Below are 19,325 nucleotides of genomic sequence, written 5' to 3' on the forward strand. Positions count from 1 at the left end.
TCCTTTCCCAAGCTCATCTAAAAAGTTACATAAGACAAAAACTTTCCAGACATTTTTCTGGACTCTATGGCTTCCTTGATGATCTACCGCTGCAAACTGAATTTCCTTCTTATGAGCTAATACAGAATTATATGGAGGAAAACATTATTTTATCTTTTGCCCCAACTTAACATAGTATTTCAAGTGTGTGTGTGTGTGTGTGTGTGTGTGTGTGTGTGTGTGTGTGTGTGCTATATCATCTACATATCAATAGCCATTTTCATTGCACAGTAGCACTCCAATGTATAAACATATCAAGTGTTTATCTAGTACTGGTCAAATTGCAATTGAGTGCATTATAGATAAGGACTATTAGAAATAGATTTGGGTATGAGAATATGACCTTTGCTTTTCAGATATATAGTTTTATTTTTATGGACAACTAACTTCAATGGAGTTGTTGGCTAGCTTACACTGTGATGCATAACTATTGAAATATAATTCTGTCTAATATCAGTTGGCATAGTAAAAGTCTCCTAAACGTGCAGCAGTCAGGTCATGTAAGTGCTTATATTCAGCACATTGTAGCAGCAGCTACATTCACAGTTTCTTTTGAAGACTTGTAAGTTACTCATTACTACGGTTTCATGGCCATGGCTTTTAATTCAAAATTCAAAGGTAAAGAAAGCATAAGGTTAACTCCTCCTAGAATACAGAATAGTGATGCCTTAACTCTAATGTTTTTCTGAATAGGTTAACAAATTTAAGGTGTTTCCAATATTTAAGACTACTTAGATGTTTATTGTTGCTTTGGTTCTTTTTCTGAGATAAAAAATGAATTTTGGCCATCAAAAATAAGTTCTCCAAACTTATATTTGCTTGCAATTAAAAAAGATAAACTTTACATTTGGGCATGCATAATATCTCCTAGTTAAAAAAAAGAAAAACTACAGATAAAAATAAAGTTATTTAATTCAACAAGGATACCCTCACAATGTCAAATATGTTGTCCAGATATGAAAGCAGCTTATCTATCTGGACCCTGCATTTGCTTGCTTATCTTTAAAATATATATTATTTTCATCACTTGTTTTTCATTCCTGATTGTGTACTTCCCCAGTCTACTGTGAGCTGATTTCTTACTTGTGATATTTAACTGTATGAAGACAATAATTAGCTACTTGGAACAGATAATCAACTTCATAAGTTATCTTTTCATACTGTGTTATCCGGATGCAGGAGGTCTACCTGACCACGACAGCCCAACAATAGAATAACCTCATGTCTTGTCACCAGAAAAGATAAGTAGCATCTTTCTGGGTCTCAGTTTCAGTTTCCATGAATCCAGATGCTTGGTATTGTTCTTTCTTTGGTGATGGCTGCATTGTGCTAGGCTATGTTATGTTTTGGTGATACCGCTCCTTTAAAATGCCTTTACTTTAATCTAATACTGTTTCATGTTCTCTTTGATTCATGCTGCAATAACACAAGCACAGATGTAACCCTTCCACCATATTTTCTCAAGGATGCAGCTAGCTTTGACCTTTGTATATTCTGTTTACTGCTCTTTCTTCAGCCTTTCACTGCAGAGAATGTAAAAATGCAAACTCATATGGAACATTTCATTTCCAACCCTGAATTTATTTTCACTAGAGCCCTAGCCATCAGATAAGCTATGATTTTTATCAAAGTCACTCTGGTTCTTATTTCAAATTATGAGCACATTAATGTGGGAATGGTAGTGTTCTTTTTATTAGAGCTATAAGTTGTAGTTATTGAAAAAATTCTTGGAGAATGGAGTTAATAAGCTCATATCTTCAGGTTTCAATAACATTACAAAACTTCATGTCATGAGGCAGAAAATAGCCAGACGTTGGGCTACATGCCAGTAATACTAACACTCTGCTTTGAGCAGGAGGAAAAGCATGCATTTGAGACCAACATGAGCTGCACATGCTACAGGCCAGACTTAGATAGATAGAAAGAAGCTGTCACCAAAAAGAGATAGTGGAAGAAAATGAGACGATGAGGGATAGAGATCAGGTGGGATTATGAAGATTATAATTGGGTCTATCTAGATTCTTGAGATTCAATGAAAGGAGCTGAGAGAGGGAGTCAGGGAAATGTAGGGAAAGAGGGAAGAAAGTAGAGAGGGATAGAATTTGCAGTGTTTACAGCCTGATAATTCACTTAAGACAATAATATCCTTTTGCATGCTTTTCAGAGCCTTCTCACAGCAGGAAAAATCAATTTTATTCACAATCTTGAATATACTTACAGCTTTTAAATGAGATGATAAAACAAAAATATCCAGTTTTTGTCTTAAGCTTCTACTGAAAAGATATTATGGGGATTGGATTATCAGACATGTAAAGACAGAAAAGTATCACCAGACTTTGCGTATAAAGTGGTCTGTATCTGCCTGCAGCAATCCTCTTCTATATTCTTATTCAAAGAACTTTAAAAAAACTAAACATATAATTACAGATAATATCTTGTATTATGAGCCATTATACCATCTACTCCAATTACTAACTTTACTGGTAATACACAACTATTTCTAAATTTAGTCATTGAAAAAGTTATCCACTATGGTTTGACACCATTCCCATGGAAAGGTGTTTCTATGGCCACTCCCTTTATAATTTGGTGGACTTGTGACTACTTCTAAGAAGAGCAAATGTAGTGATTTGTTGAAGCTGATCTGAAGTCACAGAAGAATTCTGTTAATGCCCAAAACAAAATTATCACAGGATTTTATACACAGAATTCAAGTTGCTAGTCCCAACCTTTAAATTGTCCCTACCCAGGAATATCATATATTTTAAAAGGGAGTTTTAATAAGTCCCTAGTTTTACCTACTGAAATCACCCCAAAATATTTTTGCATTTAATGTTTAAGTCTCAGATACAATGGAGATTACAGAGTTTTGTATAGGTTTCTGTTCATGGTGTACGTATGTTAGAAAGAACCTGCTCTTTGCGAATGAGCAAAGTTCTGTGCTAAGCAGAACTCACTAGATAGAACATGCACCTTGATTGAGAGTTCCCTGTAACTAATATGCCTTGAGAATTAATGAAAGATTTAATATGTAAAGCATATTTCTGCAAATGTTCTCAGAAAACAGATGCAAGAACCTCTGTAGAATAATGGATGTAGGTAACCCCCTCATTTTTCTTGGGTGAGACAGTGTTTCTGCATCATATTTTATAGATGTTTATGTCTTCCATACTCTCAAATCACTAATGAAAAAGTAAGACTTGCTAGTTAATCACTTTGTTTGATTGCATAAAATTTCTCCTTCCTCTTTGAATTAACTTAGTACAATAAAAACCAAAACACACTCAATCATTTCTGCAAAGGAAATTGGTATACTGCTCACAACTTCTAATTAAACAATTGATAAGAAGCTCATGAGTAAGAAAATTAAATAAGGTGTTGGTAAGAAGAAATGTTCTTTGCTCTCAAAATGTGACCACTTTATACCACAGTTCTACCCTTGTCTTAAGAATGATCTACATGTCAGAACAATAGACCCTGGGAACCAAGTGAGACATTCCATGCCTGCCATGCCAGAACCTTGGACAATGATACAGAACGATCATGAATTTTGTACTATCCTGACCTACATAATGAAATCTTGTCTAAAACCAGAAAGCAAATCAACAAATAAACAGAAACCACTCTGCTTAAAAACAAAAACAAAAACAAAAACAAAAACAAAAAAGAAAAAAACCCTATGCATTGTTTATAGAATACATTTTGACCATTTAGTATTGGATAACAAAGAGGTGTGATCTTTCCTGGGGGAGATTATTTCTTCCAGTCTAAGAAATTTTTGGTGGCTTGACGATCAGGTTGAAGACATAACCCTAAATATTTTTTTTTTAAAATAAAAAGTAGAATGAGAGTATATCACAACAAAGTGCATATTACTATGATCAGCACAGCCTTGATTGCCACACCTTTCTTGACATAGAGTTCCTTACATCTCCATTCTCTATAGGCATTTTATCATTCACACAAAAGTGTTACGCCAATCCATAGTGATTCAGATGTTTCTAGAGTATGTGCTGTTCCATTTATGTATACCACAGGCTTCTGGATCTGCTGTCTGGGTTGGTTCATAATTATATGTGGGCAGGTTTGGAGAACAATCACACTTGCTATGACTTCCCAAATCTCTATCTGCAATGAGAATTCTGTTAATATCCATGAAATAGCCAAGACACCAAACAAAAACACCAATGAAACATTAGCAAAAGAAAGAATAATCTAAAAAATATTTTCAAAGAAAATACAAAATTGAGCAGTGTAAACAAGAATGGCTCTCCGAACCACTGATTATTTAGGAGATATGTCTATAGCAGTTATCATCCCATGGTTATTTATTAATGATTACTAGATTTATTGAGAAGATACAAATATCAGAGCTTCTGTATCATGTTTCTAAGTATGTAAAATGCTACAGAAAGTATGGAGACCCACTTAATGATTTATTGCCAAAATTAACAGTTTATCCAAGAGTTTCTCTCCTAGATATCTAGCAAAATTAATTCACTAATGACCTCAGAGATATATAAATAAATCTATGTCCATGGTGCCATTGTATGTAATAGACAAAATGCAGGACAAGTCAAATCTTCTATGGCAGATGAACTCATGCAACACATCATTTATGCAAGGACTAGGATAACATTCAGTCCTTATAGGAATGTCATAATACTCTTATTTGGACAGCCATGTACATAGAGTGGTACTTTAGTCAACATGTATCCAAGCTGACATTACCTATAAATACTGTGCAAATCATTATTTTGTAAGTGCTATCCAGTGTTTGTTTGTACAATGAAAAAAAAAAACTCCCCAAATGCATTTCTTAGAATTTGTCAATCTGCCTCTCTGTTTTTGAGTAATGTAAGAAAATATGTTCACAAAAATGAATACTTTAAATTTTCACACAATATTATGTTTTGTAAGAGCAAAACTACAAAAAAAACATGAATATCAATCTGTTGGTTGAAGAAATGTGTAAAATATCATATATGCCTCAATGGAATATCATGTGATCATAAAAATGAAGTGCTAAAATTTTCTAAAACATGGACAAACACTAAAAATTTTTTTCTAAGGAGAAGTAACTTGGCATAAATCATCATGTACTTTATTATTCCATTTATATAATAGAACCACAATAAGCAAATAATTAGAAACAGCGAGATATTAGATAGTACAGGGGATGACGTGATGAGAAGGAAAAGTACTGATTTTCAATTTATTCTAGATACTTAAAATTTATTTAAGTTGTTTGTAAATTCTCTTTTTGTCAAATAGGCATACAAACAATCTGGTCTGTATATGAGTATGAGTACAGGTTTATTCACGTATAGATGGTGTACGTTGGTAGCATTTTTTTTTTCAGAGACTGGAACACTCATTAAACCTGGAGCTCAAAGATAGTGTACATCAGCTGCCACCATTCACGGGAAATCTATTTCACTTTTCACCACTAGGGTAGCATGTGCATGCACCATGCTTACCTTTTTACATGAGTGCTATGGATCTAAATTCAGGTCTTCATGCATGAAGAGTAAGTACTTTAACATTGAGCCAACTCCATAGTTCCTAGTTTTTTATCATAAAGAAATTTGTGACTATGTTAAAATTGAGTGTCTGTAAATGATTGGTTTCACGTTTTATAAATTACATGTCAATGAAGGTATCATAAACAAATGACCTTGGGCTAACCCAGAGGGAGAAGCAAGAAGATGAAGACCATCACATCATAACCTTTCACTCCATTTTTCTATTACAATAACATCAAAAAACCTATGCAGTTTTCCCCAAACAATTCAGGCTTCAAATAGACTTTCCCAAGCCTACATAGTAGGTTATTCTCACTATTCTGAATATTTTCTGTGGACTGCTGTATTACTACCCTTGGTCTCAGCAAAAATTAGAGCAGAAGGATTTTGTTCAGCAAAGAAATTAATTTCATTTTATATAACCATATGAAGAAACTTGAATACTCCATTTTAATAAACCATGTATTAGGTCTTTTGTAGTCTGCCTTGTTACTCAACAGAAAGAGGCATCCACCAAGGTGTCTGTCACTGAAGAATTGGCTGCCAAGGTATAGGTAAGTCCTGGAGGTTACATAGTAGCTTAGTCTGTACTATAACCAGTCCTGCTGAAGCTCTCATTCCGAGGTATGATGGTACAGCTGTCATTCTATTTTAAAGAACACATAGGATTGTTTATCTTAAGGTTTCCTAATACCATTCCCATATCTTAGCGCAAAAATCAGATCCTGCAACCAAACAGAAACTGTGTAAAAAACCACAAAAGTTTACTCAAATAGATGTTGTTAATACCAGGTTGTGTTTTGTCTTTTCCCAGAACAGTAAGCAGGAAACACAAGTTTTATAAGAGAGTAAAGAAAAAGAAGGAATGACTCTCTGCTCTCTGGTGTAGGGTAGGAACACTGCCAAGGAGGAAAGATTACAAAACTCGGCAAGCTTTTGGCACTCAGATGATACTTATACATTTGTCCACAGAAAGGAAATCTGTGATTAGAGATTTGGAATCAGGTATCCTTAAGAAGCTCAATTTTAAATATCTTAGAAAGTAGAAATTCCTTGACATGTATGAATTAACACCTTCCTCTGAGTCCAACCATGATGAAATTCCTTTGAGAGTAAAGTTCTGATCAAGGAACACACCATTAACACAGTCAAGGACAAACCAAGCAGCCAGTGCTCTGTTGCTTCTGTATTTGAGTTTTCATGCTGTATGCTCATTTCTCTAAGTCTTCAATTCACCATTGCCATGTTCCAATCTGCTTTTGACTTTGCATCTTTACAAAGCTTATCCAAGAGGATGTTGTTAATTCTTTTTTCTAAAAAGTCAGGATCCACTACCAGTGACTGGATGAACAATGTGGCAACAATGCACATTAAATGTGGGCAAGTTGAAATCAATCTGTGGATAAGTGATGTAAAACAAATGATAAAAGTTTGCATTTATCAGAAAAGTTTTGGCAATATGAAGCAGACATTGACAATGTCAAGAGTGATAATGATAGTACAGTTTGGAGCTGAACACTTTCCACAAAAATAAACATGTTTGCTTTAATATTTCTTCCTCTATGCAGTTTTACTACAAAACAGCTATAGAACTTTTGGACTAACATGCACGCATAAGTGAGTACATACCTTGTGTGTGTTCTTTTGTGTTTGGGTTACCTCACTCAGGATGTCATTTTCTAATTTGCCAGTGAATTTCTTGAAGCCACTCATTTTAATTGCTGACTAGTATTCCATTGAGTAAATATACCACAATTTCTGTATCCATTCTTCTGTTGAGGGACATCTTTGCTGTTTCCAGCTTCTGGCTATTATAAATAAGCTACTATAAAAATATTGGAGCATATTTCCTTGTTATCAGATGGAGCATCTTTTTGATATATGCCCTGGAGTGGTATAGTTGGTTCTTCAGGTAGAACCATTTCCAATTTTCTGAGGAACCAAATGTTGATTCCCAAAATGGTTTTATGAGCTTGCAATCCCACCAACAATGGAAGGGTGTTCTCATTTCTCCACATCCTCACCAGCATCTTCTGTCTCCTGAATTTTTGATCTTAGCCATTCTGATTGGTGTGAAGTGGAATATCAGGATCATTTTGCTTTACATTTTCCTGATGACTAATGATATTGAACATTTCTTTAAGTACTTCTCAGCCATTCAAGACTCATTTTAATAGGGTTATTTAGTTCTCTGCAGTCTAACTTCTTGAGTTGTTTGTATATTTTGTATATTAACACTCTATCATATGTAGGGTTGGTAAGGATCTTTTTCCCAATCTGTAGATTGCCTTTTTGTCCGATTGACAGTAACCTTTGGCTTACAGAAGCTTTTCAATTTTATGAGTATCCATTTATCAATTGTTGTTCTTAGAAAACAGCTATAGAAACAAATTGCTTATAAATGGGATGATTTTAGAGTAACATTCTAATGCCAGCAAGTACTCCTAGTAGTGAAATGAGATTTTTCTTAAATGGTTTTATTTATTTACTTTCCAAATGTTGCTCCTCTTCCTGGTTCAAGAGTTTTCCACAACATCCTGCCTTTTCTTTGCCTGTGAGACGCTGTTCCTCCCCCATCCCTCACCTCCCTCCCCACACACACACACATCCCCTTTCCCTGGAGCATCAATTCTTATAGGTTTAAGCACATTCTCTCCCAGTGAAGCCAGACAAGACAGTCCGCTGCTACATATGTGCCGAGGCCACAGTCCAAATCATGTATGTTCTTTGGTTTTTGCTTAATCTCTGGGAGCTCCCAGTGGTGTGGGTTAAGTGATACTGTTTGTCTTCCTATGAGTTGCCTTCCCCTTTAGCTCCTTAATTTCTTCCTCTAACTCTTCCATAGGGTCCTCGAACTCAATCCAATGGTTTCTGTACTTATCTTCATCTGTTTCAGTCAACTGCTGGTAGAGTCTTTCAGAGGACAGCCATATTAGGCTTCTGTCTGCAACCACAACATGACATCAATAATAGCATCAAGTTTTGATGCCTTCCCATGTGACAGATCCCAATTTGGGCTAGCCACTAAATAGCGTTTCCTTAAACCTTTGCTCCATTTTTGTCCCTGTATTTCTTTTAGACAGGAACAATTCTAGATCAATTTTTATAAAGTAGTTTGGTGACACCATCTCTTCATTAGGAGTCCTGTCTATCTACTAGAGGTGGTCCCTTAAATTTCCATCTCCACACAGTTGGATATGTGAAATGCAATTCAAAAGTTAGGCAAAAATCTGTCAGAAATCCTTCAAGAAATTCTGAATGATTGAATTGAGAAAGAAAAATAGCAAGAAAAGTACACAATATCTATCAGTCAGTAATGGAGTTCTGAAAATGAGTTCAAACTAATGTAGAGGAATGATTGAATAAACAAATCAAAGGACCATAATCCTCACTGAGTAAATCCAAACAATACAATCACCTGACCTCCAGCAAGAGTAGTAAAGTACAGTGATTGGTAGAAAGGTGACTGTTAAATAACAATGTTGAGAAGTCTGTGTCTAAATCTGCCCAAATTTGTGGTTACAATTTTCAGGGAGTTGTATAGGACTCACAATCCATATACACTGGTAGAAGGAATATGAGGTGATGTACCTACTTTTCAAGAGAGTATTAACAGCTCTAAAATTTGAAATAGAACTATTATGTGATCTGGGATGCCTAATGGCTTAAGTATAATATTATTTTGCCACAAGTGACATGATGATTAAACGTGAAGGAAATTTTCAGTGAGATAATGTAGTCATGGCAGAAAAATTCTTGTGTGGCTTCATTAGTATGAAGTATGAAATTCATTCAACTTAAGGAAAATTTGTAAAAAAAAAAAAAAAACAAATAATGAGAGCAGAGTAATAACTCTACACGCAAGATGAATGCCCTATAGATGTTTATAACTAATGCCTACAACATACCATTGTATTGTATATTCTAAATTTGTTACTCAACTGGATTACATGTTAATATGTATAGGAAATCCATATGTAAACAAGTGGAGGCAAGCACTTTACATGAGATAAAAGGATTAAGGGAAGTATAAAATCACCATGATAAATATGTAGTAATTACTGTGGACAAAATTCACTGATGGATGTAAAAATTGCCTGATGAAACATTAAAATCAGCATGAGGTTTTCAAAATTCCAAACAATTTCTTTAATCCTCTATATACTAATTACTCTGAAATCCTGAGCAAATTCCTTTTGAATTACTCAATCTATCTTCCTGTAGAAAATGAAACACAATTTGTCTCTCTTCTTGGTTCTAGGCAAACTTAACATATTTGCTATAAAAAATAACTATAGACAGAAAAAATATGTCCTTGAGAAACAATTATTTAGTCACTTTTATTTATATGACCAGTCTTACTATCCATAGGGAAAAACCACAGTAATGTGATATATCTCTCTATAGGTATAAGGCCATTTTGATCCTTCATAGCAAGGACTCCTGTTTTACCTCTGACATAGAAATAGGCATAAACTAGCAATCATAATAAGATAAATATTAATAAACTGAAAACAAGTCACTTGTCTAGAAATTTCCACAGACTTTAGGACATATGGCAAATCTTTACCCCAAAATATATAGAGAAAAATACATTTAAAATGATACAGCATTAAATATTGTCACTGGAAGAGACCCATACAAGCAAATGTTACATGTTTCAGTCATCTCTGGATTTAGGACCTTCTGATGTGAATGTGGCATTTGGAATATCCTCAAAAGTTAGTAAATGAGTAATGGCTCATCAGAGGAAAATTTCAAGGGAGAAGAAATATAATAAAATTATATAGAGGGTTAAAAGGAAATCATAAAACAGAAAGAGATAAACTTGAGTATAACACTGAAATCCTTTGAAATATAACTAAAACTTATATTTTAAAATGAACCTAACTTAAGTTAACATATAACTTATTTTGTACTTGGTGGCCAAGAAGTCTATAAAGAGCTCAAAAACATTTCAAGCTATTGCCATTTTTTCTTGGTTTCCCTCTTGAGTGTACCCATTAGACACTTGTACTGAATACTTCATGTACATGAATATTAGAACATGGAGAAATTATGCTTATCTTGACCTAGAAATTTCATTCCTACTTTTCAGGTACCATACTGGTGGAAAGTGCTATACATACTAAAGAAGGATAGAAGTAATATTGATGATATTTACTTATAAACTTTTTGAACTAAAATAATATCTAGCCTGGAATGATGTGCCATGGGAGAATGAACATAATAGGGGAGAGTAATTGAACACTTTCTGATTGGATATAATTCTCACACATCTCTAGAAAATACATACCTGTAAACAGAACCCTATGTATAGACAAGTCATAGACCCTAGGGGAGACACAATAAATATGTTATTGAACAAACATCATGTTGAATAGACTCATAATTGTTGCTCATTATATCCATAGATCAATGTATCTCTCAACCATTATCTGAGTGCTTCTTTTTGAAGTAAAGCATTATTAACTCAAGTTCCACAACTGGACAAGGTATAGAGAAGGAGACTGCCAGAAATCTCAGTCCGAAATGGAACATATATACATCAATCTCCTCCCAAAACTCAAGGATCATTGCTTGATTGCATTGTATAAAGTATAAGAATTTATATTACTAAATGACTACAAGGAATCATTATTTTGAGGCACAGCAGGACAACAGCATATATGAATTCATAGCCAGTAGGACAGCATGCACAAATCCTTTGTGGTCAAATGCCAGACCAATTCCCAACAAGAATGAAGAATTGAGACATAATTCCACCCCAAGATGTAGAAAAATCGTTAGCTGCTAGGAAAGAGAAAAAGGGTTTTTCTGTAACAATGCAGGCCTTGGTAAATCAACCATCCTCAAGTGGAAGATTTCTATTTAAGAATATTTAGTAACAAAAAGTGGTCATGAAAGTTTAAAATGCATTGCACAGAGTTGTGTGACGTAGAACAGGGAAGGGAAATTGTGGAGAAGTTGGGCCATGAACATGATCACATGTTCTTTAAAACAACAGATTTTAGAAATCAAAAATTCAATTTTTTTCTTTTTTTATTATCTGATATATTTTTATTTACATTTCAAATGATTTTCACTTTTATGGCCCCCCGCTCCCAGAAAGTCACATAAGCCCCCTTCCCTCTCCCTGTTCTCCCACCCACCCCTTCCCACTTCCCTGTTCTGGTTTTGCCTTATACTGCTACACTGAGTTTTTCCAGAACCAGGGGCCACACCTCCGTTCTTCTTGTACCTCATTTGATGTGTGGATTATGTTTTGGGTATTCCAGTTTTCCAGGCTAATATCCACTTATTAGTGAGTGCATACCATGATTGATCTTTTGAGACTGGGTTACATCACTTAGTATGAAGTTCTCCAGCTCCATCTGTTTGCCTAAGAATTTCATGAATTCATTGTTTCTAATGACTGAATAGTACTCCATTGTGTATATATATTCCATATTTTTGCATCCATTCTTCTGTTGAGGGATACCTGGGTTCTTTCCAGGTTCTGGCTATTATAAATAGGGCTGCTATGAACATAGTGGAGCATATATCCTTATTATATGCTGTGGAATCCTCTGGGTATATGCCCAGGAGTGCTATAGCAGGATCTTTTTGGAAGTGACGTGCCCAGTTTGCTGAGGAACCACCAGACTGATTTCCAGAGTGGTTGTACCAATGTGTACCAACAGTGGAGGAGTGTTCTTCTTTCTCTACATCCTTGCCAACACCTTGCTGTCTCCTGAGTTTTTAATCTTAGCCATTCTGACTGGTGTAAGGTGAAATCTCAGGGTTGTTTTGATTTGCATTTCCCTGATGACCAATGAAGTTCAGCCTTTTTTAAGATGTTTCTCCACCATCCGAAGTTCTTCAGGTGAGAATTCTTTGTTTAACTTTGTACCCCATTTTTTAATAGGATTATTTGGTTTTCTGGGGTCCAACTTCTTGAGTTCTTTGTATATATTGGATATTAGCCCTCTATCTGATGTAGGGTTGGTGAAGATCTTTTCCCAATTTGTTGGTTGCCGATTTGTCCTTGTGATGGTGTCCTTTGCCTTATAAAAACTTTGTAATTTTATGAGGTCCCATTTGTCAATTCTTGATCTTAGAGCATACGCTATTGGTGTTCTGTTCAGGAACTTTCCCCCTGTACTGATGTCTTCAAGGGTCTTCCCCAGTTTCTTTTCTATTAGCTTCAGAGTGTCTGGCTTTATGTGTAGGTCCTTGATCCATTTGGAGTTGAGCTTAGTACAAGGAGACAAGGATGGATCAATTCGCAATCTTCTGCATGCTGACCTCCAGTTTAACCAGGACCATTTGTTGAAAAGGTTATCTTTTTTCCATTGGATGTTTTCAGCCCCTTTGTCAAGGATCAAGTGGCCATAGGTGTGTAGGTTCATTTCTGGATCTTCAATCTTGTTCCATTGATCTGCCTGCCTGTCACTGTACCAAAACCATGCAGTTTTTAACACTATTGCTCGGTAGTATTGCTTGAGGTCAGGGATACTGATTCCCCCAGAATTTCTTTTGTTGTTTAGAATAGTTTTAGCTATCCTGGGCTTTTTTTTAAAATATCACAAACCTCTACATTAAATTATCCAATAGTTTCTCTCTTATCTAAATACTCAATGCTATTTTAATCCAAATTCTTACTGCCTTAATTGTTGGCAGGAATTGAAAAGTTAATATTAAATTTCATGAAAGAATATAGTAAAATTATAATAAATAAAATACCTTGAAAAATAACAACAAAGTTGGAATACTCCATTGAGAGTCCTTCACTTCAAAACCCACCATAAAGCTGCAGTGATTAGTTTAACATGGCACATGTATTCAGATCAAAATTGTCTTTGATTCCTAAAGATGAGATATATAATGTAAATTTATGATTTTTAACATAATGTAAATTTCTGTTTTTAAAGCAATTTATAGTTTAAAATATATTTTAATAAATGATGTTGTGTGTGTGAGAAACACACTCAAGTACATGTATACATACAAGCTGGACTTAAGTCTGTACCTCCAGAGTCTCAGAATTGACCATAATTCTACATGCTACAAGGACACTGTCAAAAGGACAAAACGTCAACCAACAGATTGGGAAAGGATCTTCACCAACTCTAAATCAGACAGAGGGCTAATAGCTAATATATACAAAGAACTCAAGAAAGTAGAACCCAGAGAACCAAATAACCCCATTAAAAAGTGGGGTACGGAGCTAAACAAATAATTTTTACATGAAGAACTTCGGAGAGCTGAGAAACACCTTAAGAAATGTTCAACATCATTAATCATTAGGGAAATGCAAATCAAAACAATCCTGAGATTTCACCTCACAGCAGTCAGAATGGCTAAGGTCAAAAACTAAGGAGACAGCAGGTTTTGGCGAGGATGTGTAGAAAGAGGAAAACTCCTCCACTGCTGGTGGGATTGCAAGATGGTGCAACCACTTTGGAAATCAGTCTGGCGGTTCCTCAGAAAACTGGGCATGACACTTCCTGAGGACCCTGTTATACCACTCCTGGGCATATATCCAGAAGATTCTTCAGCATGCAATAAGGACACATGCTCCACTATGTTCATAGCAGCCCTATTTGTAGTAGCCAGAAGCTGGAAAGAACCTAGGTGTCCTTCAACAGAGGAATGGATACAAAAAAATGTGGTATATTTGCACAATGGAGTACTATTCAGCCATTAGAAACAATGAATTCATGAAAGTCTTAGACAAATGGATGGAGCTGGAGAACATCATACTAAGTGAGGTAACCCAGTCTCAAAAGATCAATCATGGTATGCACTCACTGATAAGTAGATATTAGCCTAGAAACTTTGAATACCCAAGACATAATCCACAAATTAAATGATGTCCAAAAAGAATGGAGGAGTGGCCCCTAGTTCTGGAAAGACACAGTGCAAGAATATAGGGGAATTCCAGAACAGGGAAGTGGGAAGGGTAGATGGTGGAACAGGGGGAGGGAAGAGGGCTTATGGGACTTGCGGGTAGTGGGGACCCAGAAAAGGGGAAATCATTTGAAATGTAAATAAATATATCAATAAATTTAAAAAAAATTCTACATGCTACTACAAAACCAAAAAAAGCCTAAAATATAAATATAAGTGCACATGTCTATGTACTTATGACAAATAATATATTTTATGTAAAATATTAAAATCATAAATCACAAAGCAAATGTAAATTTGGTTTCTATTAATCAAGATGCTATTAATTAAGTTAATTAACTAATTCTACACATCATAAATTAAAATAAAACCAAAGATTAACACAAAATATATAAGGTTCATAGATGGTTTATAAGTACATTTTCATATTTCTAAGAAAATACAGAAAATGTATGCGTGGCTAAGTATGCATGATTGTATTTATTGGCATGGGAATGTATGCAAAAGCATGTAGAAGCTACATAAAAGCTTCATATATTATTCCTGAGATATCATTACCTCTGTGTGTATGTGTGTGTCTTTGTGTGTGTGTGCATGTGTGTGAATAAAGTGCATGTGTAAGTTTATATGGATGTGTGTGAATAGGAAAGAGTGACAGAGAGAGGGGGCATGTGTATAAGATTATCCAATTGTGACCTTGACAAAGAAGAGATCAATGGACATGCCAAAGTAAGGAAGGTGATTTCCATGAGGCTTCAGCCAAACAGAAAGTATTATAGGTGATGAAGGAATACTAGAAGCAGGAATAGTCTTCCCCTAAAAAGTGCACATCAACACCAAAAGATCAGCCCTATCAACACAAAATGATCAGCCCAATAAACATACATTCAAGTAACATTATTCAGGTATATTTATGCACTTAATGACAGATGAAAAAGAAAGAAAGCAATGAATTTGAAAGAAAACAAATAGGATCAAAAGAAAGGCTTCAGAATAAGGGAAGGAGAAATGTCAACTATTTGGAAAAAAATTTAGTTTCCTTTTAGAGGCCATTCCGAAAGACTACAACCCCAGTATGAGGCAGCTACACAGACAAGACATTTGGAGACCAAGTTCCACCAGGAACTGAGTTGGCAAGAAAGTCTCAGTTTTCATAAGATATTCTCTGGCTTTTCTTCTCTTATATCATTCCTTCACAGCATTTTCAAGTGTAAAGACATGAATTGATAAAAATACCTTCTGTATTTATGCTTCTCTGAGACATATCCAGAGCCATTTCCATGGAATTCTAAATTATAAACAGAGGGTATCACAGATAAGTAAAAAACCATCTTGAAAACTCTTTACAAAGAAAAGTAAAAGTATGATAACTATCACCTTAGACAACAGGCGAGTAACAGAGGAAAGAAAAAAAAAGAGACAAAAGAGTGACAGAAGCCAACATTCCTTACCAGTTGTGCTGTGACATGAGTTAAAGCACAAGATGAGCATAAATTTGTCACATGAGTATGTGTCAAGATGTGTGCATGCCTGTACTTCTGTATAAGTATAAAATATCTGTGTGTTTGATTGTGTGTATTTCTGTGTGTATTCATAAGTACATGACAGTCTCTGTTTGTCCATGCATATCTGCATGTTTTGTATATGTGTATGTGTGTGCATGCATGTCTTTTAATGATATGTATGTTTTTCTGTGTATGCATGTGTACAGATGAGCATGCACCTGTGAATGTGACTGTGAACGTGTGTCTATGTATGTCTATATGCATGTATATGTGAGTGTTTTTGGTCTCTCTGTCTCTCTGTCTCTCTGTCTCCCTCCACCCTCCTCTCTCTCTCTCTCTCTCTCTCTCTCTCTCTCTCTCTCTCTCTCTCTCTCTCTCTCTCTCTCTCTCTGTGTGTGTGTGTGTGTGTGTGTGTGTGTGTATGTGTGAAGAAATATGGGTCCCTGGGCAGCACACTTTACAAATTAAAGGGAAAAGAAAATGGATTTGTACAGTTTATTAATGCACTTTTCTTCTTAAAATAACTAGAGGCTGGGAACTTTTTAGAAAAATAAAGAAGTTTATTTACTACACAATTTTAATATTTGAAAGTCAAATATTCATTTGCCATATATTTTGTCTCTATCAAAGTTCTATATGATTGCATTATAAAATTGTAGAACTAATAAAAATATATCAAGCCATAAGCAGAAGATTTGAGTTATCTGGAATATTGGATGCAGCTTTGGGTTAGGACAGGCATATTCTCTTTAAAGAATATTGGAGTGCTATGGCAATGATTCCCAGAAAAACCTATTTCAGACATATACAAAACTCATATAATTGTCTCAAAACTGTGGCAAGTTAGGGATGCTGGAGTTCAAACTTAATAATGAATATGAGTGAACTGGACCACAGCTCAATATCTGCACCAAGATTGTTATTTTTCTACACTCTGAATTCTTGCATCTTTCCTTTTCTTGTGTGTGCAGTCTTAGATGAGAATCCTTATACAAAATTTTAAAAGGAAGCCTACCAAATACTTCAAGTGCCTGTTTACTTGACATTTTCAATGTGAACTCCACAGCCTGTTCCAAAGCGACGGACCTTGGAGTTATTCAGAGTCAGAGCTTTTGAAAGCAAAGAACTTCATTTCATGACAGACAATAGATTGCAAGTTAAGAAAAGGGGATAATGCTCTCAGCGCTGGGCATGATGGGTCTGCTGCAGAACACTGAACACAAAAACCTCTCATTAGTGACTAGAAATCAGGACATAATTCAAAATGAAGCATGTTCAAAAACTTCACACTCTTAAGCAAGATTGTAAATCGAATTTCCTGTACATAAACATCTAGAAACCCAGCAACAAATCAAAGCTGAATTCATAGTGATTTTAGATGCATAATAATGCCAGCTATTATTTAAATTTTATTTATTTTATTTTAATTGATTCAGAACAGAAGTGTAATATGGGCACAATCTAATATTTCCCTATATGTTTACACTATCAAAGAAAGTTTATTACCATATCCATAGACACAAGGACTTGGAGTAAAATACTTTATATGTAGTTTCCTAGCACTTTTAAATATATATTCAAAGTATGGAGAGCATGCTTACCAAAAGATTTAAAAATCCTTATTTATTTTGTCTGGAGACATTTTAAAAAACTATTTTGAATAATACTGATCTGTTTGTCCTTCCCTTTGTCAGTCACTGGTAACCATCATTCTTCATTTGTTTACATGAATTTCCATTGTAGATGTTTCCTGTACCAGAGTGTTGATCTTTCAGTACCTGCCTTACTTAAGCATAATGTCTTCCAGATCCAAGCACACTTTTGTTGTTTAAAGTCTGAATAGCCCACCATGATTATAAAGGCCATTATCTTCTTTGTCCTTCACAGGCAGGAACCTGGGTAGCATAAACATCCTTTTATTGTGAGCAATGCTGTAATGAACACGGCTCAAAAATCTTCCTGAGATTCTGATATTCCATTAGGATAAACTACCATTTGGGATTGTTGAGACCTGTGATGGTTCCCTTTTCAGCCTTTTGAGAAGATACTGTACTATTATCTATAATTTGCTGTCTCAACTCAGAATCCTGATGGCAAAAGTGTAAACTTTCCTTTTCTGAACTATCTGAGTTCCATACCCAAAAGCTAGATAAGAAGGAGACCATGAGCTGAATCCACTAAGTTGTCTTCTGACTCCTGAATAAACACACTCTACATATTGTGCATGAGTATTGTAATTTTATTGTAAATAAAAATTTAAAACTTAAAGATTTACTTTTCTTCATATTTTTGCCAATATTTATTAATCACTTACTCATCGTGTTTGTTTAAGAACTAATCCCTTTCTCACTGTTGTGCTCAGAATACCAGAGTTAAGAGCCAAATGACCATGAGAATGTAGCTTTACTCAAGTCCTTTATCCCATTCTATTTGCTGAAGTGCCTATTTTATGATAGTATTATAATGTTCTGCTTACTAATGCTTGTAATATATTTGAAATCATATAACATGGTATTTTGAGATTCAGTTTCTTTTCTAAAAATTGTCTTGGCTATTTGGGGTATTGCCTGGCCTCATCTATTTTGTTTCTACGAAAAATAATAATGCACATTCGATAAAGATTATTTAAAATATTTACATCACTTTGGGTAGAATGGATATTTTGATTCCATTGATTCTTGAATAATACCCTTTCCTAGTGAATGAATACTTAAGTCTTTATAAATTGAGTGTCTATTCTTTTTGTCTATCCTTCATTAGTGTGGGCAACTCATCATTTCAGGAGACGAAAAGCCAAAGAGGAGCCAAAACTATTTCTGATTATGGAATCATGAAGGAGATGATGATACTTGTAAAGACTGTTCTGCTTTTCAAATGGTTGAGAATTAGGAATGTCCACTTTCTCCTGCCATTTATTTCAAACACCTGGAGAACGGGTCATCATATGCATTTAGGTCTTAACAAAACAAGTTCTCTCAGGACCTGCTAATGCTGAAAATGTGGTGTTTTTGTCTACCAGTGTTTGCCTATCCACTAAAAATTTTCCATTTCATTACCAGGCCATTCTAGTGAACAGAATCTGTGTATATAACAAAAACGCTCCACAGAGAATGTGGAGAGGGGTAAAAAACTCTTCAAGCACGAGCGCACACACACACACACACACACACACACACACACACACACAGTGTGCCTTCAATGATACAGAAGGTGCTTTCAAACCTCAGCCTTGGAAACAAGACTGACTGAGATGTACTGACCAGGAAATGAGGCAACTTTGTTCCAGCAAACACACCCTAAGGACATTTTAACACCCCTACCCGCAGGGTCACAGCACTCCTCATGGTTGCCACCCTTCTAATCA

This window comes from Apodemus sylvaticus, chromosome 1 (assembly GCF_947179515.1).
Source record: "Apodemus sylvaticus chromosome 1, mApoSyl1.1, whole genome shotgun sequence".
NCBI lineage: Eukaryota > Metazoa > Chordata > Mammalia > Rodentia > Muridae > Apodemus > Apodemus sylvaticus.